This window comes from Alosa sapidissima, chromosome 8 (assembly GCF_018492685.1).
Source record: "Alosa sapidissima isolate fAloSap1 chromosome 8, fAloSap1.pri, whole genome shotgun sequence".
Taxonomy (NCBI): Eukaryota; Metazoa; Chordata; class Actinopteri; order Clupeiformes; family Clupeidae; genus Alosa; species Alosa sapidissima.
This window is the reverse complement of record NC_055964.1, coordinates 8,730,570-8,758,292: the sequence shown is the minus strand read 5'-3', so window position 1 is coordinate 8,758,292 and position 27,723 is coordinate 8,730,570.

Here is a 27,723-nt window from a genome sequence, read left to right as displayed (position 1 = left end):
GTGCTGTAACCAAACAGTCCCGAGCTTGTTGTTTTTTTCGGCAGATAGTCGGGCTGGTTTTAGATGTTGTTTAACTGGAGAGGAGGGTTACCATCTTCCCCTACTGTGAATTGTTTACAATATTTCAATTAATTCAATACTTCATGGTGACAACACTGCTACTGTATGTGCAACTTGCTGTTAGTGCTGAGCTGTACCATGTTCACTGTATGTGTTTATGAAAGGAATTCCATTTAACTGATTATTCTTGGTATACGTGTATTATTTTGCTATTATTGTTTTTACATGTTTGAACATGTATATTTGCTTTGTATGTGCATTAAGCATTACAGCACATTCTTTGTGACTTGTCTTTGTCCATAATGTTGTGGAGGTAACCTCTTGCTCTTGCAGCTTCCTGTTTCCAAAATCATCCCATTCAAAGGTTATGAAATTGTCCCTTCCGCCCCTTTCTTAAGACCTGTGTTTGTTTAGAACATTTATTTAAAAAGGCTCGTTCTCATGCTGCGCACACAGTGGCACCGCTGTGTACCCATTTGAACAGTGAATATGTCCGCCGCACTGTCAGCAGCTGCACTCCACCAGCATCTCATCTTTGTCTTGTTCTCCTGCCAGCCTCACTTAAAAAACCATTACTTTGTCTTGGAGGCTGCCTGTTATGGTCGACCCGCTCATCAATTATACAGTACAAAGGCTAACAAGACTGAGTGCTACATGGCTTCATACTGTAGGCTTAATTGAACCACTGAGTGAGACCAGCTGTAGATTAGCTGCATATTCTAAGAATTTAATAGCACAGAATGCATAAAATAAGACATTTACATTATGTCTTATTGGTCACATACCAGAAGATACCTCTTAGCATTGCGTTGATGTATCCAAACAAGTAGTTACTGCAGTAAACTATGTTCTCAGCCTCACTACAGAGAAAGATATGATGAAATCTGACATTTCACAGGGTAAAGTGTATCATTCAGCATAGCACAGGCAAATCCAATACTTATTTACAACTGTGACTGATGGTTTCAAATACACACTGTGGATTTCTGTGCTTGCACATTTGGTTTTACTCGCTAACATCTGTGTACTTTTCAAAGTTAGTTTAATGTCTTTGCTTCTTTCATAATACCCCAAATGTGTTTTAATTTTAACTTCCATGTTCACAAGGCTCACATATCCCCTTACTCTTCTTTCCAAATTGATTAAACCTATTATTCACTCCACCAGTACTGTGGAATCATTTTTATCAGAGATGTTGCCCACGCACCACCACCCACCTCCCAAATACCTGATCCATTTTTAATATTTTGTTTGATTTGCTTGGGTAGCTTTAGCTTTTAACAGTGTGTGCTTGATAGCGTTTCCTAATTCCCTGCATCAAATCTGCGCTTACGGCCTTCCAACCTCCTCTATCTCAGCTTTATCAAGATTATGTATGATGAACAAAGAATGGTAGCTTGAAGCCAGGCTGTGGTGACTACATTTCAGGGCATGCATAAAACCTACCATTAATAAAATAAATACATTTTATTATCCTTATTCCAAGACCGAGGTCATGGGGGGATACTTTTTATTGCATTTTGCATACTACATGCAGCAGACATTTCTGTCTTTCTACTAGTAGGTATTTTTGCTTTTGCCCTCCATACTCACCTGATCCCAGTGGTCTTCATAGCCTTTTACATTTATTTTATTGCCTGATGGCTTTATCCAAAGCATGCACAGGGTACAGTCAAGGATGGAGGAGGAGTGTGTCTGGTCATTCACGTGATCCTTGGGGAGTGACTTCAGGACCTTTGCATTATTAGACCCTCTCTCAGTCTCTAGAGCAACAGCAACACATTCAATCATCTTGCCCTGCAAGTATTTTACGTGGACACACTTCTGACGAGAGGCTTATGGGTACGATGGAGTGTCAATAAGTCTTGTGCTCTTGTTGCAATGATGAATGGTCTATAGACCACTTATTGCATACATAGTCAGTAGACTGTCATTTCCTAAGCATTGTGACCGTCATTCCAACGCGGATGTTGGGTCTGTGTGTGAATTGTGGAGTCTCACAATGCAGTGGAGTTGATAACCCTTCACATATGACACACCAGGAACAGGAGCTGCCACACCCACTAAATATGGACCCACAATGAACTCTGTTCTGCTCTGGAATGGATTTCCTTGACTGTTGTCTTTTTGTGTCTGTGTTGTGTCTACTCTGTAGAACATATATTATAATGTATCAGGTCTAACACATCTAATCTTAAGATGATTTTGTACAAAGTAATTAGAGGCTAGACAAATGTATTTAGTCAGAGAAAAGTTGGGGCGGCTAAAGAAGCACATCTAAAAAGCCATTTCAAAAAGGCCTCAGTATCTCACAGCTGTGGATTTGATGTCTACCTGCTTTCACTAATTACCAGTATATAATTATGAATCACCCAGCTGGAAAGCTGCATTTTATACTGATATAAATAATTGACTTATGCAGAAAGTAAAATTTCTTGGAGGGCAATTTACTTGAGTATGAGTACTAAACAAAAACCCACGAAGACAGTCTGCGCATTGCTGTTGATTATTTGTGTGAAAAGAAAGCCTTTGTTACTCTGTCTCCCATTATTGATCAAAAAAATAGATATGTCCCCTCATATAGAGTTCCTGCTCATTCAGAAATCAGTGGGTTTGGATATTGTTTTAATTTGTTCTTCAATCTCCATGGTGTTATATAGGCTATAAGTCACTTTAAATTACATTATTGAATCAATATCTATTGTCTTCTTCTTTTTATGGTGTCTCTTGGGTATATTGGTAAACAATAGGCAAGCACCATATTTGCTGCAGTGTTAAAAACAGTATGGCCCCAATTAAATTTGCACAACAAATATATTGTGAACAGGATCAATGTCAAGAAATGTCTTTATGCTATATACTGTATATTCGTCTATGTTATTTTGAAAAAGAAAAAAGAAAACAGTGGACCTAGGTCAGACAACTGACCACATCAAATCCTATCCAGCAGAATCATGCAGGAACATGTAAAACTGGAGAAAGCCAAAACCCTGTCCACATACTGTAGCCTACTGACTGTATATCATGTCCTTTCAAAACAAGACTTTTAAAACATTACTACTGTAATTGAATGCCAAAACCAGTGAGTGTTCCACTCTCATGTTGGTGTCTACTGTATGTGCAGAGTGCTTTGGATAACCTTCTCGGGATCACATGGGCTACCATAGCTGAGCTCATGCTCCCTTCCAATCCAGTGCAGTGGTAGTTAGCCACTGAGGCAGACATTGGATTTAATCCCAGTGTGTTTGCCGTTTGTACTGAACTCATGTCTCAACTAGATGGAAATCACTGTGCATTTTGTAACCTCGGTGTGGTAAGAACTGCTTTATTTTTTCCCATTTGGAAGAATTATTTGTTTTGTTACATGGTTGTTCAGCCACCCAAACAAGCTTTGAAATGGTGTCTGAAGAGCAGGGGAGAAGGCCCTTGTGTTTTTGAGTCTACCAGACTCGAGCGGTGGACAGACAAGGTTTTGAGGACTGTTTATGCTTTTTCAAAAAGGCTGTCGTGATATAACCAGTGCCGACAGACACCATTGCAGACGCCACTGATACGGTGTGATTTAAAGGCAACTAACCTTGGCTTCTTTTTTTGTTCAAAGGTAAAGTGTACTTGCTTGTGTCTGTGTCAATCATTCGGTGCTCCTTTTTGAAGACAAGTCATTTGAAGTTCTGTAGAAAGGGCCCTCAATAGTGAAATCTTTGTGTACTGGCTGGGTGCAGGTTTTGTGCTAAAGAGTTAACGAGACGGAAGTTCATGACCTTATAAAAGAGAAAATGCTAAGGCCGGAAAAGTATACAGACCAAGTATAAATTTGATTGGTCATGCTTTCAAAAGAGAAAAAAAATACTTGCAGAGTACATAAAAGGCAGGAAATTAAGCTTTTTTAAGTGTGTCTTTTTTTCAAGTGTAATTTTTTCCCTCCTCTCATTTGTGCCATGGTGGCCAACATGGCCACGTTCTCTCTGGGTGTTCTGGTGTTTAAGGACACAGAGCAGTGAAACTTCTGAAGTGGTTCACACAAGTTCACTGAGCATTTTGCCTTTCAGAATGATGACATTTTGATGTGCTTGCTTCCCTGTGGCATGGCAGATACTCAGCTGTGGTAAACAAGAGCACCAGTCACACCCCAGGCTCTCACCCTTCACCAAAACTGGGGGGTTTTCAGAAGATTATATCTGCCTTCTGCCTCTCTCACACAAACACATAATTTATCAATTATTGCCCAGAATTATGAACCATCGGGGCAAATTAAATTTGCAAATAGTGATGTGTGATGTGTCTTCATCTGTCTGAAGTTTAATATTGCAGTACCTTTTGATGGTCTCTCTCTGCACAAAACCCTGTGCCCTTTCTTGTGCATGAAAACCGAAGGAAAATAGACCTAGGAAGCATATTGTAGGCCAGACAGCCTTGCTGTATAGGCTATATGGCATAGTCTAGCTGGGACAAAGGTATTAACATTGCCATTAAGGTTCATTGTAATGATGGATGAATAAGCTTTTTAGCAAGACATGGCTGCATTTGAACATTATCTGTGGACTGGAGTTAAAAAGGGAAAAGAGACTGCATAGGATCAATACAAAACAGAGACAAGCAATCAAAGAGATGGAGCCTGGGAGTGAGTTCATTTGTCTGGGTGCTTTTTCATGTGTTTGCCCTACATACACAGCAGTCCAGACTCTTCCTGTTTATAGTTCCTGTTTCATGATGGTGGAATGAGTTTCCCAATGCTACCAGAGCAGTGGTGTTCCTACTGTAGTCTCTATCTTCACAAATGTCTTGAAGAGCCAACTCGTTCAAGAGTACCTCCTCTTGTAACACGTCTAGTAACCCTAACATGTGAAACTTTTTCTGTGTACTACCATTTCTCTTGAACTAGTATTTATTCCTCTGGTTTTCTGCACTATCATCCTCAGGTTATTGTGTATTGTATTACTCTAACGTCTTCCAACATCATTATGGGCCTAATGAACATAAAATGCAATTGTATACAACGGTTAGGTCCGGTTGAACTGTTTATTAATTTCTGATTGGACGAGAGGCATTCTCTCTGTCTCATTCCCGTGTTTTGCAGCTAGTAATCACTCCACATATTGCATTGAATTATCCAAAGCGAACATGTCATTCATTCAAAGTGAAAGAGCAGCGATTTCATAATGTCACATTTGAGTGAGAAAATAGAGCAAATAAAGAGTAGGTCAATGTTCAATTTAATACGAACCACTGCTGTGGCGATATCCTTTACCAACCCCACTCCCACTTGGGTCATATTGCTTGAGTAACATATGTCTGGTTAAGCATGGAAACATGAAGGGGAGGTCACCAGCAGATTTCAAATTATATGTAAATCTATTCAAGAGTATAGTAAAGTAGAGTGAGAACAATACAGTGTGGTGAGAGCTGAAACTGAAATGTGGTCAGGTGTTCCTAGTCTCTATCTTCACAAAGGTCTTGAAGGCCCATCTCATGCAAGAGTACCTCCTCTTGTAACACGTCTAGTAACCCTAACACCATACCTGCCAACACTCCCGTTTCTCCCGGGTTTCTCCTGTATTTCAAGGTCATCTCCCGGCGCCCTCCCGTTTTGTTATTTCTCCTGGAAAACTCCCGAAATTTGCATCACCATCAAACTTCATTTTACACAGTGGTGAGAGCTGAAACTGAAATGTGGTCAGCTGTGGTCACTGTCTAAGGGTTGTCAGGCAAAATAGAAATCAGAAGCCAAAAGCCAGAAGAAAGGGAGCACACCCAGCATGGGGAGAGCAGGCCTTGTATCCCCATGGCAACCAGAGGACCAATCACCCACACCTGAGCACACCTGGGCCATTCACCTGCTGCAACAGTGAAAGAGAGAGTGAAAGAGATACACAGACACAGACAATGGGCGGGGCCAAAGAAGGCCTGGCAGGGTCATTACAGTAAGAAAACACACAAGCAGCTAGTAACTAAGTAGCTAGTGAGATAAATATATTGATAGTACTTTCAGTAAAGGCTATGGCTGGTCAGCAAGAAAAGGGATCTCCGCTATCTCAAACCCTTTAAACTCCTAACAGCCTAGCAGGTATAGCTTTAACCTTGTGCAATTCGGTGTGAATCAGCTTTTAGATCATTCATAGGAAAACAGGCACATCTATATACATGTATGTTTAAAAAGGGCTCCAAAGAATTCATGTGGAACTGAAGATTGGGGAGTATCAGAGGCTCACTAATCCCAAAAACCAACATGGACATTTTATTCATGACTACTCCACAGACACCCAGCCTCTCCTGGGGAACCGCAACTATTGCACGCCAGTGTGTCAGCAGTGCCTGCAATGGACTTTTAATTAATACTGGGAAGCCGTGCAAGGAGGTGGCTGTGGAGGTGACTGTGGCAGCAGAGGCTTGCAGTGGGCGGGCAAGTCGGATGGACGGACGGGCTGATAACAGCCCTCCACACCAGCCGAGTGGACATGCCAAGTACCTCCGGGTCACTGCCACCTCTTCTCCCCGTCCGGCGTGGCTCTCAGCCACAGTGCACTGCGGTCTCCCGTGTAAGCCAAAGATGGGTCCTGGGGAGAGGCTTAGGCAGTAGCCCACAGATGAGAAGGGGGGGGGGGGGGGGCATTTATAAGCCTTTCACAGCAATTACCTTGCACTTCTCCACAAGCACTAACTCAGGGTCCAGTCATTAGTAATACAAGCAGCTTCTAAAATGGGCACTTTTGCTATTCTTTTTTTTTCTTCTTTTTGATGGTGGAGAAGAAACTCTGAAGTTTGCAAAAAGAAAAGCAGCACTTTGTTCCTGCTTGGTCTCTGATGGATATTGCACAGTGGTTTGTACTGTCATTGCAAATGCTGGCTAAGTCAAGAGGAAGAAAAATGAGACTGGAAGTTTTGCTCATCTTCTAAACGTACTCCAGAGTAAATTCTGCATTAGCATTACAGTGATCATATGCCGTTTTTTTCCCCTATCTGATGGACCATTAGAAAATAAGACAAACAGCAGCACTTGACCCTTATAGCTTTAAAAAATCTCCTGCCTACTCACATGCGTGCTCACACACACACACACATACACACTTGCTCTCACACACACATACTATTCAAAGGATGTCGTACAGTGTGCACTGGGAAAAAATGAATATATTAGAAATGTTAATGAGGAATAAATATGCACCAGGGTATTAGTGTCACTGTGATAACAATCTGTTTTGGGGGCTGAAAAATAATGAGTTGTCTCTGAGCATGGAAACATTTCTTGGGTTTGGGGTGTATCTTCTTTCTTCCTCATAACTCAGGTTAGTGCACGACGAGGGGAAAGGGGGGGATGCACAGAGGAGAGGATGGAAAAGAGTGGGGCAGCCTCCCTCTTTCTCTCTCTCTCTGAAGTTCCCCACACCAATGGCTGTCTGGAGTGCTATCGCTGGGGCGGGGAGAGACACTCAATGAGTTTTCCAAAATGGGCTTGGGTTTAAAAAAAAAAAAAAAACTGCCTGACTGCCTCTACACTTCTGCCCCCTGTTGTTCAGGAGTGGAAGTGATGCCTTCAGCAAAGTGAGAGGAGGGGTATTAACGTTAGCAAATTACTGTAGTGGTGTGATTTTTATCAGATTTGCATCTTAGAGGAATTTTATATTTTGCTTTCTAAAACTTAGAAACTTATTCTATGGATTTCGCTATGAGATTTGTTAATAACTTATTTCTAGGAGATTACATTATCCAAGTCTTTCACCTCACTTTATTTAAGGTGATATGACTATGTAATTAGACCCATGGCAAGACATCTGCTCACACTTCTCTCAAAGTATCAGTTTTCAGTCTTCAATTTCTAGTTTATTCTCATTAAATTTAACGCTGTCTCTAAGGCGGGCAAGATGTGATTCAGGTGTTGAATTACTATTTTCATCTCTTCCAAATTCATAGGACGTAATGGCAAGCAACTACTAAACAAATGGAAAATCTCACCCTTTAGGCTGTAGACTTAAGGCTGCATAAAAATGTAGGATAGCAAGAGAATATATTGAGATATAACAAGAAGGGATATATAGACAGCTTTCTTCATTTAAGTTGTTTACATTGGCAAGAGCAGCTATTGTACATTCTAATGAATCTGTATACATGGTATACACGTTAAGGCAAGGCCAGTTTTGTTTGCATAGCTCATTCAGTTGGCTGCTGTGTGGTGTTTTGCACTGAAAACATTTTAAAATGTCCTCTGTGATTAAACACTTCAAGCTATTTGGGCTCCCAAGCCCACAACCATTACATTAGTATCTTAGCATTCTTGTCCACTCACAGCTGGATAAAAAGAGCCATTGCCTAATTTAAACCCTTTTTAAAAATCTTTTTTGGCTTTTAGACTGATCTGCAGTAGCGGGTATTAGCCTCAACAGCACCTTACTGAAAGGGGTTCAAAGTCGAGCTTTGCTTTGTGGCAAAATTCTTTGCTTTTCAAGGTGATTTTGTGTGACTCCGGGTGAAAGTGACAAGCAAAAAAAAGGATGGGGGGGAGGATGTAAACGCCAGCTGTGAATAAAGGTCTTATCCAGTATTCAGAGGTCTGTGCATTCATGCCATACCGATCAGTAGGGCTGGGGCTCGGGGGAAAAGCCACACTATCTATCAATTCTAGTCAAAGTCGCAGCTATACTGTGAGGGATAACATTTTTCCATGGAGAGGATAGCACTGTCAAGTCGGTTACATAGCATGTCACTGTCTGTGGAATGAACAGGGAGATTAATAGAGCCGCCAAGTATATGCACTTTATAGTAAGTCCTTGACCTCCAGTGAGAAATACAAACACACACGCACACACACAGACAATCGAATGGTACTTAAGACAAGCACTGATTGAAGGGCTTTCATGAAAAACCTGCAATAGACTAACACTTGTGGGTGTGGAATGCTCTCACTAATCCCAATGGGTACAGCAGTGTCCACACACACCAGATGTGTTGGTTGTGTATACGAGAGAGAGAGAGAATTTGTGTGTGTATGTGTGTGTGTGTGCGTGTGTTTGTATGGACTTAAGAGTATTTAACTTTCAGTCACTTTTCAGTCACTCTTCCATAAAACTTTGTGAAGGGACTTATCTGTAGTTAGAGAGATTCCAGTGCATGTCTTAAGAGAGGATGTAAAAAGCTTGGTGAGCTGGTCTTTTGACTCTTTTCAAATAGATATTCTGATTTAGTGTCTTGCAGAGGAGAGCTCCTGTAGCGGTCCCTCAGCAGCACGAGAGGCATGGTTCTTTAGTCCCTCTGGTTCCACTGGCCCAAGAACAAACCCTGTGGGCTAAAGAGAACCTCACGACTGACTCTTTGAAAATAGATTTATTTGGCTTCCATGTCTCAAACTGGATTTCTATTTGATACACATCACTTACTCATCAGGATCACATCTTATTACTCAGCCTCAGCATGAGACGTATTTTATTTATTTTTTTAAGATGGTATAGTTAAAATCTGACAGTGGCAGACATTTGTCATGAAAGGTGGAGCTCATGTACAGCTTACATTCCATCTTTAGTCAGAAATCAAAGTTTAATCGCAACTTCTTCAGATGTCATATAGCAAAAAGTGATTGAGACATCAATCCAAAGAAATGAATAAATATATGAAAGATCCAGCATGTAGTTGTGAAACATAGAGAGCACCAACAACAAATACTACATTCTATCCTTCGAAGTGTTGTGTCTCCTAGATGTTGTTGAGATAAAGTCCCTATCTTTGAGTAGCGAATGGCTTTGGGCCTTCTCGTGGCCTAGATTTCATTTAATTTTCTAACGGTACAGATGTGCTCGTTCCAGGTTTAAAAATAGTGATTGCAGATGTGTGTGAGATGCCTTAGCTGACTTTTCTGTGGGTTGTCTCTAAGCAAGGTACAAAGTGACTAGATTACATCAGTGGGCTGAGTCCTCAATGAAATCTGTTAGCTGTCTATTCCACATCTGGATTAATTGCATAAATTGGGTGATTTAGCCTCCATATACAAATGGACTGGTTTGGCATTTGAGTTCACTCACTGCCAGATTGACAAAATCAGATGCATGACTGCTGCTAAACAGTGAAGGTAGCAAAGGACTCTCTCCTCTCATGCGATACCATTGTAAACAATGTGATATCTAAAAACAACAGGATGCAGATTGTAAAGTTTCTAAGTTTAAGCTTTTTTTTATTTAATAAAACTATTTTTGTGTAGGTTACTATATCAAAGCAATTACATGAAACCCCCTGATAATTATGATAAAGTGCAGTGCCATCTCTAGTTGTTTCTCGACAGCAAGTCCTCTGCATGATAAATATGTACAAGGGTACTGCTACTTGTAAATCTGAGAGAAAATGCAAATTACCTGCTCATCGCAAGTGTCTGCAGACCCAGCACTGGTTCAGGATGGAGATTCATTTCAGTTTGATGAGGTTAAATAGTTTAGACGGCACATTCTTAGTAATCACAATTACAACACATCCTCGCACTTTGATTATCCCCAGAAGTTAAGCTGAGGCCAGGTCAACCCATTACCCATTTTAATGATACTGCCGTGATGGCCACCGATTCAATTACGACTGTCTATATATCTTAAATTAGGTTCAGATTTGATTCTTCCCCAACAGGGTAATCTGGTTACCCCATCGCAGTTAATATAGAAAGTCGATACAGAACGTAGCAGTGCATTGTGGGCTAGAGCTTGAGTAACATGATTAAAAGACAACCAGAAAAAACTCTGTGGAGCAACGGTGGAGTACGCATCACCTCAAGGTATCTTGAAATCTGAAGGTTGTTGAGAAACTCATGTTTATAGCAGGGTGTTTTTCCCTTGTATCGTTGCTGCTCTGTAAAGCTCACTCAGTCATTGCTGAGCCTACATATCGAGGGGGGTCTGGGTTAAGCCATGCAAATCAGTGGACATCTGTTGCAGGTTTTTACATACATCTTAATGAAACACAATGCAGGGCTATGACCTCAGAAATAACAGCCCCAGACTCATTGTGATGCTACACTGATGACTAACATGGATGATGAAGTCTCTGATATTGCCACTGCCTGCCTTCGACACTTGATGAATACTTGCACTATGTAACATTGTTGATCAGGTAGGATCGTGACCCTTTAAGTCAGTTTTTGACTAACTGGGTACCTAAAAGGGGCATAGATATCTATAATTCTTTCATTGTGTTGCTTAAATGGTTCTTGTGTCAGGAACAAGACATGAGAAAGGCCCACCTTTAAATAATAGTTTCTTGAAGGGGGGTGCAGCACAATGATTTCCACCACTAATCACTGCTTCATTGGTATTCATATAATGTTGCATCAATTAGGCATGTTCAGCCATTATCAGGGCTTTTGACATTTCAAAATCAGATGGGATTTATTAGTGCAAGGTCTTATATTAATTAGCAAGCAGATGTTATTTTTTCTGCCAAATGTATTGCAGTCCATCTTTAAATATTTGACCATAAACATTACTGTGAGCTGTCGATTTGCCATGATGAACAGCAGTAATAAGAATTTGTGCAGATTTGTACACCTACTGTTTTTGTGCAAGGAACATATTAAATCATTGAAATGAGCAGCAGTATCTCGGCCAAATTTCATCACTACCGCTGGACAACTGTGAAAATGAAATGGAATAGACCCAATAGCAGAAAAGAGGATACGCATAAATGGAATGCCCTCTTTGTCTAGCATAGAGTAACCCATTTCTTGCTCAAGACCATCATGGGAGATGGGAACAAAAAAAAACAGTGGTGGGTGGGGAACAAAGGCAGAGGAGGAACAGATGCATAGAGACTACAATTCCCATGCATAATTCAGCTGAGGTATAATAAGATATCTGTTTGTCAACGGGCCAAATGATGAAATCTCCACAAATGAGGGGACAGGCTTAGAGTAATGAAGATAAAGAAGCTTTTATTTTTCTCCCCTAGCTCTGCAACAAAGGTGGGTTCCTTGATTAAATATTGACTTGAGATGCTCTTTGTACTTTGTTCTCTCTTTCTTGACTGATAGCTAGTGATCAGTAAAGTTACTTATGATAGTACCTAGTTTCTAAAACTGATAGTTCCGGTCCTTGATTGTGATTGGCTGAATCACGTTCGATGCTGTTGTAAAATCCAGCATAAACATACACCTTGACCGCATTTTGTTCTATATTACTGCGCTACCATAACTTCATACAAAAGTTATGCGTCTCAACGTTGCTTGGCAACCATTCAGATAGAGGAAATATATTTCTTGGCGGAAGAGTGATTATCTATGAATAAATCGGTTCCATTTCTAGTTGCTGTGCCTTTACTTTATGAAACTTTGCCAGGTATTTATAGTAACAGTTTTAGAAAAGCAATAAGCCACTCGAGTCCGTAGGTTACACTGATTCTACAACAGCTAAGGGGGGTTTTAGGCACTCCGCTAACGCGTCGTGCCTAACAGCCTCTTGGAGCGTATTGCTTAAATAAACATGCTATAGCACATGTTATAGCCATTAAACAGTTTGTTTCGGTATGAAAGTGTTTATAACCCTAATTTATGACTGGGATTAATTGTAATATAACTGATAAAAACTGATCAAACTCCTGGAGTCTTTTATGTAATACATATTGGTATTAAATTATTTAATGTTATTCTATTCAAATATATTAATATATTGCCTGCATAGGTATAAACATATGCTTGTGAGTCCCATCTAAAAAGAAGTCAGTCCACAAGTCATCATAGGCCTTCATAAGTCCCTTTACAAGGTTTTATGGAAGAATGACTGAAAAGTAACTGAAAGTGAAATACTCTCAAGTGCATACAAACACACACACACACACAGAGAGACAGCACACAGGTGTAAACATATCTAAGTTGGGAACGTCACATGTGAGTCCCATCTAAGCAGACACCATATTTCATCGCACAGTCAGTGGGGGGTCAGAGATTAACCATCACTGCTCTAGGTTTCCATATTGTAATTTTGGATATAGTCCAGCCTTGTTTAAGACACAGTCAAGGTGAGTGCCCTTCCTAGTCAATTTCAGAATGCGATCCAGGCTGCATCACTCAAGTCACAGCCTGCTCTCTTGGACAGCGCCCCCCCCAAAGACATTTGTCTGTCAGCTATTTGTACATTTTAATAGCTTATGTCAAAAACACCATCCTTGGTGAGGGCCCTTGAAGCTACAGTACAATAAGCTTGTTCCATAGAGGCTGTCATTCTTTCTTGTAGCTCAGGCAGAAGGATATTCTGTCCTGCTGTTGTCAGAGTCGATTTTTCAATGGCTCCTATTTCTAGTTAATGTAGCACTACCAACAACACCAAAAATACAGTGGGCAACACTTCACATAGAAATGGGACGTTTGCTTTTCCTTCAGTAAGTGGTTGCATTGGCGTGAGACTAAATTTATTGTACAAGAACTGCCACAAGGTACACAAAGAAACATATTAGGAATAATTTTATGAAGGTTTTAGCAATCGATTGTTATATTAGTGATTTTGTGTTTTTGCCTGTATTTTATTTAACTAACCCAGCACTGTGTTGAGGCATTGTGATAGCACAGGGCAATAGCGTTGCAGGTGGTGAGCCTATTCAGTCACATCTTCATACACTTTCAAAGTGTTTTGTGGCATTGTGACCCTCTATACACTTTGTAAAGAATGATAATATGATGTTTCTCTGTTACTATCTCAAAATGTTTTGAGTGAGTTACTCTGGTATACATTTTTGGGGATCAGTTACGGGTGAGGCTGCAGTTGAACACTTTGACAGACATTTTTTCTTAAACTTCCCATGAATTCCTGTGAGTGGTGCCAGAAAAGCAGGTGCAGCGAGTTAGACATCTGTGGACTAATTACCAAGCACATTCAAGTTGCTGCCATTTGCCCTTACGCAATACCTGCTGTTCTTCTTCCTCCAAGCAACCCTCATTCACATAGAGATGCTCTGCACCTGAGAAAATAGAATGGATAAAGGCTTAAACCAGTGAACCATAGTCTCTGAGTGCTAAAGTCCTTCAGGCCTTGTGTCCTGAGCCTGGATTAAACACCATTGCACATTTATTGGAGATGCTCGATAGATGGATAGAGTTAGGCCTGGCTTTAGGCTAGTCATTGAACTGCAAGTAAGCTTAAATTGTTCGTATGCTGCTGGAGTTCCTAGCACTCTGTAGTCAAACAGTCGTATTGATTATCAGGTAATTTGTGGGAAAGGGAATGATCTTGAGGTCAGCTCTGTGTACCTGTTGTATTAGCACTCATTTGTAATGTTGCTCCACCTACAGACCAACAACATTGTTAAACATCATCATATTTAACTCAATTATCTTATGTGCATAAACACTTACTGCAATGTGTTTTATTGGGCTCCACTGCGATGCAACACCTTAATGTGTTCACTGATGTAGACTCATATATCAGGTTTGAAAGTCTTCATCAGCCTGTAAAAACATTGTGCTATGCATCCAATCTGGTGGTAAAGCATGTGGCCGGGTAAAACACACAGCACAACAAATACAAAAGATAGGGTTTATTTCTGATATATTCTTAGTTGACTATTTACAACATGTTAAAGAAAGAAAATACAGTATTCTTCAAATAAAAGGGTAACGTAAAGCACTATGTGACCTGTATTTATCCCAAAATCCACAATAGGCAATAGCAAAAAGCAATAGGCCTACAGGTAATACAGCTAAGATTGTCTTAATATGGCCAAGTAACTAAAGACTGGATCTCAAAGATTCCTCCTAAGGGTCGCGGTCCCTAAACAAAATATCTAGTATGTCTAACTGCTTTATTGCATGAGCTAGTTCATTAAATTGAAATACCCAAAGAGAACAACAAAAAGATCGTTCATTTATGAACTCAGTGTGGATTTCAGAGTAGCCTATAGGCCTTAGCTATCCGGCTATTATAGGCCTACCAAAATGACGCAGTTACAATACAAATGTCTCCCAACAAAGAATACGCCAGTGGCAATGCTGACAAAGAAAAATATTCACATTAGTCTACTTTCTAGCACTGTCATTATTATTACATTCAATTAATCTAAACACATATACTTACTTCTACATGAACTAGCGAACTCGTGCAACCATAGGTCTCTCGCTAGCGGGCATGAGTCCTGGACAATCAATCCTCATCTTCGGGTTACAGATCAAAACTTCTGTCCGAAGATATAAACTCACTAACATCTAATCTCTTAGATTTCATTCAACCTGCACACTTGCAACGTGCATTAGGATTGCAGGGTTTTTAGTTACACCATGCCATAGACATAATATATCTCTACTATGTCTATGCACCATGCTCCATCCGACTTCTGCTCTAGTCTCGTTGCTGATGACATCAGCATGCTGTCATGATACACTCCATGTTTGGAGGAGAAATGACACTACACATCACCCTAAAAATAGTATACTAATAGTAAAGTTTGGAGGTGGAAGCATCATTGTGTGTGGCTGTTTTTCATCTCATGGTACTGGCAGACTTCATACAGTTGAAGGAACGATGAATGGAGTAATTTTTTTCTGGGAGATTCTTGCCATCCACCAGGGTGATGAGAATGAGATGTAGGTGGACCTTCCAGAAGCCAATGATCATTTCAATAGGTTTCATATAGAGTAAGAAAATCAAGACCCAGTCAATCACCTAACTTCAAGCCAATTGAACATTTGTGGAAGGAACTAAAGATCAGGATTCAGAAGAGGCCCCCCCGGAATCTTCAAGATTTATAGACAACCTGTTAAGAAAAATAGGCCAAAATCACACCTGAATATTGCGACTGATTAGTTTCTTCATACAGGAAATGTCTTCAAGCTGTCATTACAAACAAGGGCTTTACACAAAGTATTTAACAAATTTCAGTTGGCGTGTTCAATACCTTTTTCCTGTCATTCCACTTTATTAATATTATTAAAATTAATAACTTTATTTATGGACTTTAATGTTTGGATTTATTTATATGTGTGGATTTCTTGAGTTAATACCAAAGTATGGTGAATATTTCAGAATAGCCTCATTGGAAATATATTTACTGAAAGAAATGTTGAGATGTTCAATACCCCCACTGTATATGTTACATAAAACATCATATGTAAAAAGACAATGCTTTGGTTTGCCGGAGCATTCTGGCTGTCAGAAAACTCAAAGTTTGCCACTCAAAATAGTTTTCTCCTAAACCTATAGAAGTGAAAGAAACAAGTCAAAGACATGCACCTTTGAAGATAGTTCCCAGTAAGGCCGGTGTAATACTTTGGGTGATAGTGAGAACTTTCTCAGTGTCTCTTTATGCAAAGGCTAGAAAATCAGCCAACTCCTTCAAGCTCAGTTCTGTTTTCAGTGTCTGACTATAACTACTGTTTGCCTTGAAGTCTATTACTCCAGACAGCCATGCCATTGGCCTGCACCATTGTCACCTGAATCTTGACAACTTCAGATCAACATCCGAACCAGCCACTTGATTTCACCTCAAGCATACCATTGGAGCAGTGAAATGTTGGGTTGGGTTTTTTTTTTTTCCTAAAATGGGAGCAGAGATATTGAAACATAAATTATTTACATTGCTGCCTTGTGCATCCTAGGGTAGCTACTGTCAAACTCTGCAGGGATTATTCAAGACATTGAGTTCACTTGGAATTGAATCTGATACGATTTGAACATGCAAAAACTTCACGGTTGACATGTGCCCTTTAAGAGTGTATTTTTAATGGTGACTTAGTGTATCAAATGATAGGGCAAAACTAAGGCCTAACTGTCTGTGGCGGTTTTGAAAATGGCCTGATCAAATCCTACAAAAAGACACATAGTGGCACATATATACATAAAGTTTGGTGAATTTTGTGAACATAAAGTTTGTGCATGCTCTCTCTCCAACGCAAACCAGATTTGGGGTTCTATAGCCAAGTAATTCTGGTACATAACGTTGAAAACAGATAAATGTGTTTATTCGAAGCACACATACAAATACTGTAGGTCCATTTCAAGTGGGCACTTACATGACTAGCCTACTTCAAGTATTAGCCTACGGACAATAGATTTCTCTTCTTTAGCCTACATAATGCATAGGCTACACTTTGTAAACAAAAAGCAGCTGTGACAGGCAGCGGCCGCATATATTCTGTGTCATATCTCGCATCTTGTGAACTTTACAAGCCCCCACCCCTCAATCGACAACCACACGGAGATTCTGTAATGTGTGTGTATGTCGTTCACACATACATCCGTATTAGGTCAGTATAAGGTCCGCAGGTTAGCATCATATCTGAATCATCCGAAGGGTAGGACATCCGTTTGACAAACCTCCGCATATACTCCGGAGGTTATATCTGAAAGCGCTTCATGTGTCTGATGGCTGTTGGCTGAAGTCTTTGTCACCTCATTGTTTGTGGTCGCCATGTGGGGGAGGGGTGCAATATCCAGTGATGGTGGGGGTACGATAGATTGTGATGGTGTTACACTGGTAGTGAGGGGGGATGGGGGCTGGGGGATGACCACCTCCTTGATGTCCCTATCAAGGCTGCCATGGTCGTGGACACCTCAACAGGCACAGGCAAGTAGGCATCAGCCGGGGGCTTAGTTTGTTGGATGTCACCGGGATGCAGAGCTGGAGAGACTGGGAGACTGGGAGGTGGGGGTAGGGCAGGCATAGGCATACAGTATTCTATATTTATCATGTAGCCATCCAGAGGTTAACTGTTGGATTTATATAAATCCAACTTCCATAAAGCATATATTCATAAATGTTTAACATTGTTTTATGTATAAATACTTACATACATTTGTGTCAATCAGTATGAGGTTTTATAAATATATAATTTATAAATACAGATCTGTTTAGAATGCTTAAGACGTTATGAAGTGTTCCCAATATTTAAGGTCAGAGTGAGCTTAACCAAGGTTTATCTATACAGTTCGATGGGGATCACATAACAGCAGCAGCATTTAAGCGTGCAATGCTTAGACCATAATAATTTGATTCACTCAAACAAAGTTCTATCTCATTGCTAAGTCATTTCTATACAATGTAAAGTAACATCCCCTATAAAGAAGCATTACATTATGAAAGTTGAACCAACTTCAATGTCAGCTCCTTTGTCAATAGCATAATTCTGGTGATGTGAACTGTTCCGCTGCCGAACCATAGTAAACAATAGAAAATCTGCCGCTTTTCAGTGTGCCATTAATAAGAAATCAAACAGGGCAAGGGCACACACTCAATCATGTTATTTCACATGATGGTTTGCCATTTCTTGGTGTGCTTACTCTGTTTTTAGCAAAACTTCCTAGTGTAATGGAAATCCATATTCTCTGTATAATCAAAGGTAGACTCAGACCCCAGGTAAAAAGAGTGAATGCTTTAAGATTAAATGCTGCATTGGCTGTTCCAGAACAGGGTCAGAGTCTCAGAATGTATCTAAAGCCCTTCCAATCGAACCACATATCCCCAATAGGAATATTCTTGACACAGAGGGCTAGCCATAAGAACAATAAAGTATGAGACAAACATTTGGAAACACTGTCTGGAGCCTTGGCAAAACCATAACACAATCTTGTAAGGACACTTTCTATAACATGTTTCAATTGCTACATCTGTTTCCTCTGTTTCCTGTAAATTCAACTGACCAATCCTGGTGTTTACCACACTGTAATCTGATGACTCCAGACCCCATGACACCTTAAATTCAACTTAAATTTCAACTGAGGGCACAGAGCTGTTATGAGGGTTATTCGAGGGTATTTTAGTAGGCAAGAAAAGACACTGTGATCCGTTTGGAACGGCATGATTGTGTTGCCACGCTCCCCTGTGGTAAGAATTCCAGCTCGACACGCCCATGTTCAACTAAATTTTAGTTCACGTGGGTCATTGTTTAAGTTGTACTCAGTGGTTATTTGACCTGACTATCTTCTATTAAGAGTGTTTCTAAAAACAATACAGCTTTCCTGGTTGTCAGTCAGCAGTTCTGTTAATTGTTAATGTCTAACAATGTTTCCCCCAGTTTGTGTTCACTATTCCAATTTCCCATCTGGGGATGCCAATTGAGATGGAAAAACCATCTTGTCCGTAAAATGAAAGATCAGAGAGACCAAGGTAAAAATATTAAATGCTTTATTGCAATGGCTGTTCCGGAACAGAGTCAGTTTCAGCACATCAGTGTAGCTGGAATGATAAAATAAACCAAGACTAAGAGGTGGTAAACACTGTCTGGAGCCTTGGCAAAGATCATCACACAACCTTGAAAGGGCACTTTCTATAGCACGTTCCAATAACCACATCTGTTTCCTCTGTGTCCCGTAATGACCATTAAACACATCAATCCTGGTGTTTACCACATTCGGTAACACTTTATTTGACAGTATTGACATAATAGTGACATGACACTGTCATAAACATATGTATACATATATATACGCAACAAGTGGCTAACGTTACAGTCAAGGTTTATCCCTGAATTAGCTAGCTCTGTACTGCACAGATTTCTGTTTGAACCGAAAACTTCTAAAAGTATGACCCAGGTTAAAATCTGCATTTTTCATCTAAAACTCATTAGAGCTTCGTTTAGACATTCTGAATTCATTATTGCAAACTGTCACATTATTTCCCCAAATATTTCCCTTTAAACAAAAGAACATATGGGCTATATCAAAACCACTACAGCACTGCTAGTACAATAAAGCTCAATTCAATTTGTTGGATGTTTGTTTATTACAGTTTTGTCTCAGATTTATTTTATTTATTTAAGATCAAGCATTAGAGCGGAGGTGCCTTTGCTAAAATATCTTGGTGTGTGTGCATCTGCATACCAAAAGCATGTTCATTTAAAAATTAGATGTACCGCATAGCGGTACAAAATATGACTGCCGCTCAGTCCTGTACATCCTTTCCGCGAAAATAAATCACACAAATCAATTTGTCTCCATCTTTTACTCCATCCCCCACTCTTGAAACTTTTGTGTATGCTTGTTTGCCATGCCTGTGTGTGTGTGTGTGTGTGTGTGTGTGTGTGTGTGTGTGTGTGTGTGTGCGGCTGCACAGAAAGTAGCCTACTGGCGCTGAAAAGGTGAATAGATTGTAGAATAGCCAAAGAAGTTGTAGCACTGTTATAAAACCTTTAAAATCTCTAAACAATCACAAGTAGGGCAATTCATCACAGTTCATCCATTGCAACTGGATTGATGAAAGGTCACTTACACCTGTAGGCTATTGTATTTGGGAAAAGCAAAAGGTATCAGCATAATGTTATTTATTTATTTATTTATTTATTTATTAATAAACAAAAACATGGATCTGTCAGTTCCATGCCGTTTTCAACAGCTATCAAAAACAAAGGTCATTTTTGGATAGATGGATTTTTTGTGAATGTTTCTTCTTCTGCATAAGATTTTAGTCATCTTTAGTTCATGTGATACTTTATTGTCAATGCACAAATTAAGTAACAGTAGTCTGAAACGAAATGCTGTTTTACATCTAACCAGTGGGGCAAATAACTGACATGTCCAAATGGGCCTTGATGAAATGTGTCGCTAAACTGTTCATACACATTTTAACGGGCCAAAGTTGAAGAGCTGTTGTCCGTTGTTGTTCGTGCAAATATAGGCTGATTCATGTTCCCTTGCATTGTGTAACTGAGGTCCATGGCTAGTCTGGCTTTCACCAGACCAAGCTCAATCTTTTAAGAAATCAAAAAATAAATAGCGGGCAGATCAGGCTGGGTTCACCCAGCCTAGTCCATAGGCGCCCGATATTGTTTAATTTTCCGATTGAGATATCCACGCTCTGTTTATTCTAAATGCAAAAATGCATCAGGGAGTTATGACAAAATTGTAACTAATAAACTAGATCCTAATTGAAAGCTGTTAGCTTCCCTAAGCTACAGGTAGGCCTATAAGGTAGGCCTATTTACAACATAAATTGTCAATAGGCTATGCTGGCGACACAAATAAAATCTCCTTTGGAAACCAATGGCTTACGCCTTACAGTATCAAGCGGACATAAACTGCCATATCGTGCGAAAAGTTGTAATAAAATTCACGCAGCTCCATGAGTCAAGGAAAGCACGAATGAAGTAGCCACTTCTAAATGGGACCCACTACACAGTTAACCTGACCCTAGCCAGATGAATTTCGTTCCGCTTAGCTCCGCCTAGCTTCACTCACATCCATCTGGGACCTCTTCCATTGAGAGTGATTTCTGCAACTTTTTCTTCCGACTTTATGGTTCAACCAATCAGAACGCAGAGCGGGAGTTTCATAGATGTGACGTAGTGGAGAAGCGACAGTGACTGTTATCAGTGTCACGGGTTGGCTTCTATGTGAGTGGTTGAAGTAGCACGTCAATAGATGACGGACAAGTGGCTTATTCAATCATATGCAAGCATTTTTTGATTAGGCCCAGCCTTCTGAAACACCATTCCAATGGATCGGTTCCAGATGGATGAGTGGAGCTAGGCGGAGCGAAATTCATCTGGCTAGGGTCAGGTTACTACACAGTAGCTTAAGGTGTCAAGTCAAGTCAGTTTTATTTTTAAAGCGCATTTACAGTAACATCTTTTCTCAATACAAAGTACGCTAAAGAACGGTCTCCCGTTCTTGAAAGTTCGAACTTGAAAAGTTAAGATCGTGAGTCCAGACTCTGGAGAACGCGAGGACACAGGACGCTCAATTTGCAGTTTGAGACAGCAGCGTTCTTGCCAACGGCAGCTTCTCTCGGAACAGCTCGGGAGTCTAGTCATTTACCTATTGCTCTATTGGTCTACCCAGTATTTCTGACATTTACAATAACATTTATAATTCACCAGCTTGTTTAAGTTTGTTTCTTCTTTCTTTAATTAAATATTAATAAGAATATATTCACTTGCCGATGGCGGGAACAACGTTTGAAGTTCGCGGTTTGAGTGACAGTTATGATTAACGTTAGTTGTGAAGCCTGTAGCCTACCGTTTATAGCCTAAACATGGATCGGATTGTAGCAGCAATTATGATAGGTAGGCCTATTATGTATCAATGCTGCCATTTCTCTTATGTGAGTGTCACGACTGAGCTGACGTAATGCATTGTGGAATCTTCAATCCACCAAGTCACCACCTATTTTTTACAGTTTATGGTCACCACCCGATGCATCCTTGCTAAAACCAACGATTCGATAACACTTCCGGGAATGTTATGCGTTCTTGAATATGCTGATAAGTTGAAATGCGAACTTGTGAATTGGAACAGTACTTCGGCGGTGATGAGAACACAAGTATAGAAAAGAACGCATATTCACCTTATTCCGCGCGCAAACATGGGGGCGCGCTATCCGAACTTCCGATTGAGCAGTACATCCATTGCGATACATTGAGATAGCAGAGCTCTATCGAGATGACTGGCATCATATATTATGGGTCATCCTAAAGTTAGGAACGTTTATTTAGGATTTTGGTGACTTAAGACATTTCTGTTATACAGCTTTCCTATCTGAAGTTAGGAAAAAACTGACTTTGGAGCGGTAAGTTAACCTCTCTATCCTCTTCTGCCGTGTTATCCCAATGAAGCTAACTAGACGTAGCTAGCCGACCGGAAGTTTAAAGACAACGTGAAATGTAAAAAAATGGGCGGGGCTGAATAAGGTGAATAGGGCTTATTTGCAAACACCGCCGCGGCCATATTGTTGATATGACATTCCAGTTCTATAGGCTTCTATGTGACAATAGCCTGCAGCGCGTAGATTTGAGCTGAGCAGAGCACAGTAACCTAACGGCTTCATCTTGTCAATATCAAGAGTAGATAAACTTAATTGTTGTGGACCCATATCTAATAGACTCAATATAGTATTAAAGATCCGTCCGTCATTATTGTCAGCTGTAACTTACCCCGATATTCATAGCCTAACTGTCTGTTCATACATCGGCACACGCAGCTGAAGGCGTTCAAATCGCTTGAGTCAAGGTCGGCTAACTTATATTTGTTCCACCAACGACATCGTCTAACATTGCCATGATCACAGAGAATAACGCTGCATCTCATTGGACTGCAATTGTATCTTGCGTTTGCCTGTTGCTCACAACCTGCACCCAAGGACTTTGCTAAAGTAGTTTAAAGTGGGTTAGCCAGTGATCGTTCTTGTCTGATAACTTCTAGGCTACAGGAGGATCTATGATGCAATGTTCTGGAGGCAGAAAAGGCTAACATATTTCTCTACATTTCCAAAATCCAAGTGAACAAAACACAATACATATCCGAATTATCTACTGATATCTTTCTCCGCTGAGTTTGTTCCTACTTGCCGTGCATAGCCGACGAGCTGACAAGGGCGCACCATCAATAAAACGTTGGCTAACATTGCCTACCTATAGGTAGCTATATGCAAATGCAATACGTCCAAAGGTAATCTACGGTAGGCGACTACATCAGGCTACTGCTGATGTCTCCGCATATTGCATAGGGGCAGCTGTCTGCTGTCTGTACTGTCTAAAACGTATTTAACTTAATATAGTATTAATAGCTTAATACAAATATAATAATGGCGATGGATGTGAGGAGTTGGCTGTAAGTTTAGCCTTATCCTATCTAGCCACAAGTCTCTCCTGCGCTGACTCAACTCCTCAGTAATTTTCTTCTCGTTTTCTGACCATAGCTGTAGCTGTCAACATTGAGCATTGAAAATAAGGGAGTTTTTCCAGTTTACTCACCCAAAATACAGGGAAATTTCAACATTCGTCTTTCTGTTGCTATCCCTCTGGTGAGAGCAAGAATTCGTACAAAACTGCTGCACTAACTGAAGCTAGGTCTAATGAGACTTTGCTTAAAGTTTGGCGTCAAATGTTCTCTCCCACACTGTTCTGATCACTTTAAGGTCGCCTTTTCAGGCAAGCAAAACGATGCTTTAAAAACATCTTTTCGCTGGAAGGGCAGGGGGTAGCAAAAGGACAACAGTACATAGACGGACAAGTCCGATGGGGCTAATGTAATAAGAGTAATAAAATATGGGATATTTTACGGGAAAATATTAAAACAGGAAGACAGCTGGAAAAAAGTTGACAGGTATGTTTCTGACGGTTTCTCCGTGTTAGAACGGCATGTATTGCTGTTGTTAGAACGGCCTAGCCTATTGAACAACATAGGCCTACCATCACGTTACATTTTGTACAAATAAATAAATAGCCTACAGCGATAATACCGGCGCTGTCACGCTTGTCAATTGACAGCTGCATTAAATAGACCTACCTATGCATTTTCTATATAAACAAAATGGCCGCTGCGAACGTTATTACCTGATTATTACGTAGATCGAATATGCCTAATCGAGAAAAGCCCATGCACATAGTACAATCCAAAGCGCTCCAACAAACAAGACACATAACAAGACAAACGATGCCGGATAGAGCGGCGTAGTCGCCAGCGTGCCCATGACATCAAGACATGACAAATACATTTAAAAAATAACAAATACAAAAAATGCTGGACGAAGTGGCGTAGTCGCCAGCGTACCCGTGACACCAAGACATACAAGACAGACAACAAAATAAATAAACAAATAAAAAGTGAAAAAAAAAAGAAAATATATTTAAAAAGGGAAAAGGTGATGTTAAAATTAGTCCAATTTCCAAACCAGCTGAAAATGTCCAAGGGCAATGATGATCCGTGAAAACTGCACAGAGTGTCTTCACAACCGATATGCCAACAAAGTTCTTTAACGTTAGCAAATGATCAACCCAGGTGAATTCACTGGCAGTCTGGAGATCACGTTAACGTTAGGCCTTGTAGACTGCAGTCTGGAGATCACTGGAAGCACAGTCTGAAGTAGTGGGCGATCGTGTAGATCCGCAACTCGGTGGACTTCTAACAGCGACCATCTGTTACTCCGTGAGACTGCAGCTCCTCACCGCTAGGCTAACGTTAGTCTGCAGTTGGCATGGCAGCTCGCAGGTCAGCAACAGCTCGGCGGCCACGGCAGATCTTTCGCAGAGTAGCTAGCCTAGGTCCAGCTGTCCTAAGAGATCCCCTCAGCCAGACAGTGAAGTGCACCGTTCACGGTGTGTTGTCGTCACCTCACATACATACAGCACACTGCTTGCTACAGTAAGCCTCCTCTACTTGCTGCACACTGCCCCCCCCCCTCCCTACATACACAGCACATTGTCTTCAGGATCTTCTCCAACACACATCCTCTACATACTTACAGCACACTGCCCCCACCTACCCACACGCACACTACACACACACACACACACAGTCACTGCTACACTCCCCTCCCGCCCACACACACATCTTCATCACTCACATACATCATACATACAGTACTCTGCTTGCAATAGTAAGTCCCTTCACCATACTTGCAGTACACTGCCCCCCCCCCCTCTCCCCTGCATACACAGCACACTATCCCATCTCCCCTGTCATCCCCCCCAACACACACACCAAGACCCCTGGCAGTTGGGTTAGCCCCTTGAGCCGTGGATCTGCCCAAGGTTTCTTCCTTGGTAAGGGAGTTTTTCCTTGCCCCTGTTGCTCTTGGGTGCTCCTTGTTGGTGCCCCCCTCCCCAATTCCAATCCTCCCCCACCTTTCTTATGCAGCCCTTGCCACTTAATCTACTAAACCCCTCTTCTACTGCACTTTTTACCCCCCCCCCCACTTTGCACAAATAGGCTGACACCAGACATAATTTCACTGCATTTCTTACTTCCAGTAACTATATGCATGTGACAATAAACTTCCTTGTATCCTTGTAAAGCAGCCATGAAATGAAGGTGTCATTGTTTGGATACTTCACACACACGTGCTTTTTAATCTCAGACTACAACTACCAACCTGGAATCAAAGCACATCGATTCCCCTCTCACACCCTGCACGCACTTAAAACAAATAAACAGGCGTCTCAGTCTCACGCATGTATAGGCAAAACTGTATCAGACCGGTGTAACGTTGGTAAATCTTCCATAGCACAGAATGATTTTTGTAGCACTTGCAACAAATAACAGTTGAAAGATACAATTATAGTGCTGCTATCAATTTGCTTGGTATAACCGCATTTATAGTTTTCTACAAATGCATCAAATTGGCCTCCATCACTCAACCAACACTAACGGTAACATTATTGTACCTAGGTCCTTATTGATATTATAAGATTAACGTACCTGCAGTAAAAACCAAGCATGTCCGATAAACATTCTCAGATTTATTTTGGGAATTACATTTCATGTGAACATCATCCTATCCTTATTAGACGTTCTCTGCGGTAAACTACAGTCCTTGTAGGAAGCACCCATTGTTTTTCCAACCCAGTTTTAACTTCCAACAAAATTACGTCTCACAGCAACGATGCGCCATCTAGTGGACAAACGACTACTTATCGCCAATACTGGAAATGCAGCCATGATGATGATGATGATGAATATTTGGCTTTCTTTTAATCCTACTGAATTTGTAATTATGTATCGGCCGTTCTAATACCAATAGTATGTGCGTACCTGTGTGTGTGTGCATGTGTATATGTGTGCACCGCCATCTACAGGCCAATGAGTGTACAGTCACTAAATGTACACATAACCTAAAATTTTTTAGACCCCCCCATGGATGAAATTCTACGAAACTTGGCATACCCCCAGAGAATGCCAGGTCAATCATACACATAAAATTTGGTGGAGTTCTGAACATCTTAACTGAAGATAGGGGCGAATAAAGCAGAATGATATTGCATTTTCATTTTTTACCGGGGGGGTGCAAATCACAAATGAGTGATTATGGGCCAGATGGGCCATCCTCAGTGCCACGGTTCAGGTAGTTATTTAGGAAAAACTGCTTTTTTTGCGGTCCAGGGGGCCCAGCACGGGGGGGAAGTGGCCCCCGGGGACGAAACGAAACTTTTCCGTAAAAGTCTAGTGGGGCTACATTCCCACCAAATTTCATGTGCACCGGTGTTTCTAGCTTCGCTAGCAGCGGTCATAATAATCTCCTGGCATTATGTATGCTACGCAGAGTGATCATCTGAAAATGGAAAGGGGCTTCGGTAGTCTATAAATCCCACATAAATCCCAGAATCTTTCACTGTTTCAGATCTTCATATGAGGGTCATTTTCTTTCCCCCGAAAATGTGAAAATACATGGCCTTGAGAGCTGGAGAGGTCTACTGGGTATGCAGTAGTGGAACATGTTGTACTCGCATACGTTTCTCCCATGGCTTCTGCCTTCGTGCATCCCACCAACTCTCTCTTCCTCAGCTTTCTCTATTATGGGGCGTTTGCACAGAAATGTGAGGATGTGAAAAATGTAAAGTTGTCAAAGGAAAAGTGTGACCCTGCAAGAGTGAAATTGCAATATGGATTTAATCTGCGGAGCCCAAATTCCTGGAACAGAGTGCTTACACGGAACAGCTTTTACCCCCGAGCTAATATGTGGCAAGAGACAGGAATCCATCCCATGACTTTTTTTCCACAACTCAGGTAGAGCAGCACTTCTCCCACATCAGCCAGTCAAGCATGACTCCTTTCACTTTGCAGATATTATTAGCCTGCCACTCAAGCTCATTTCACATGTGAATCCTGAAGCAGAATGGAGAGTGAAAAGTGCTAAAATAAAGTCTTATGATCTGCCATTGTTTTTTTTGGTAAAGGCTTATCTGCGCCAAATAGCTTTGATGAAGATGTAATAAAGCTTTTCATTGGCCATCAAGTGTCAGCTATACATCAAAATGAAATTGAGTGACCTTAAGCTGTGTTTTGAAAATAA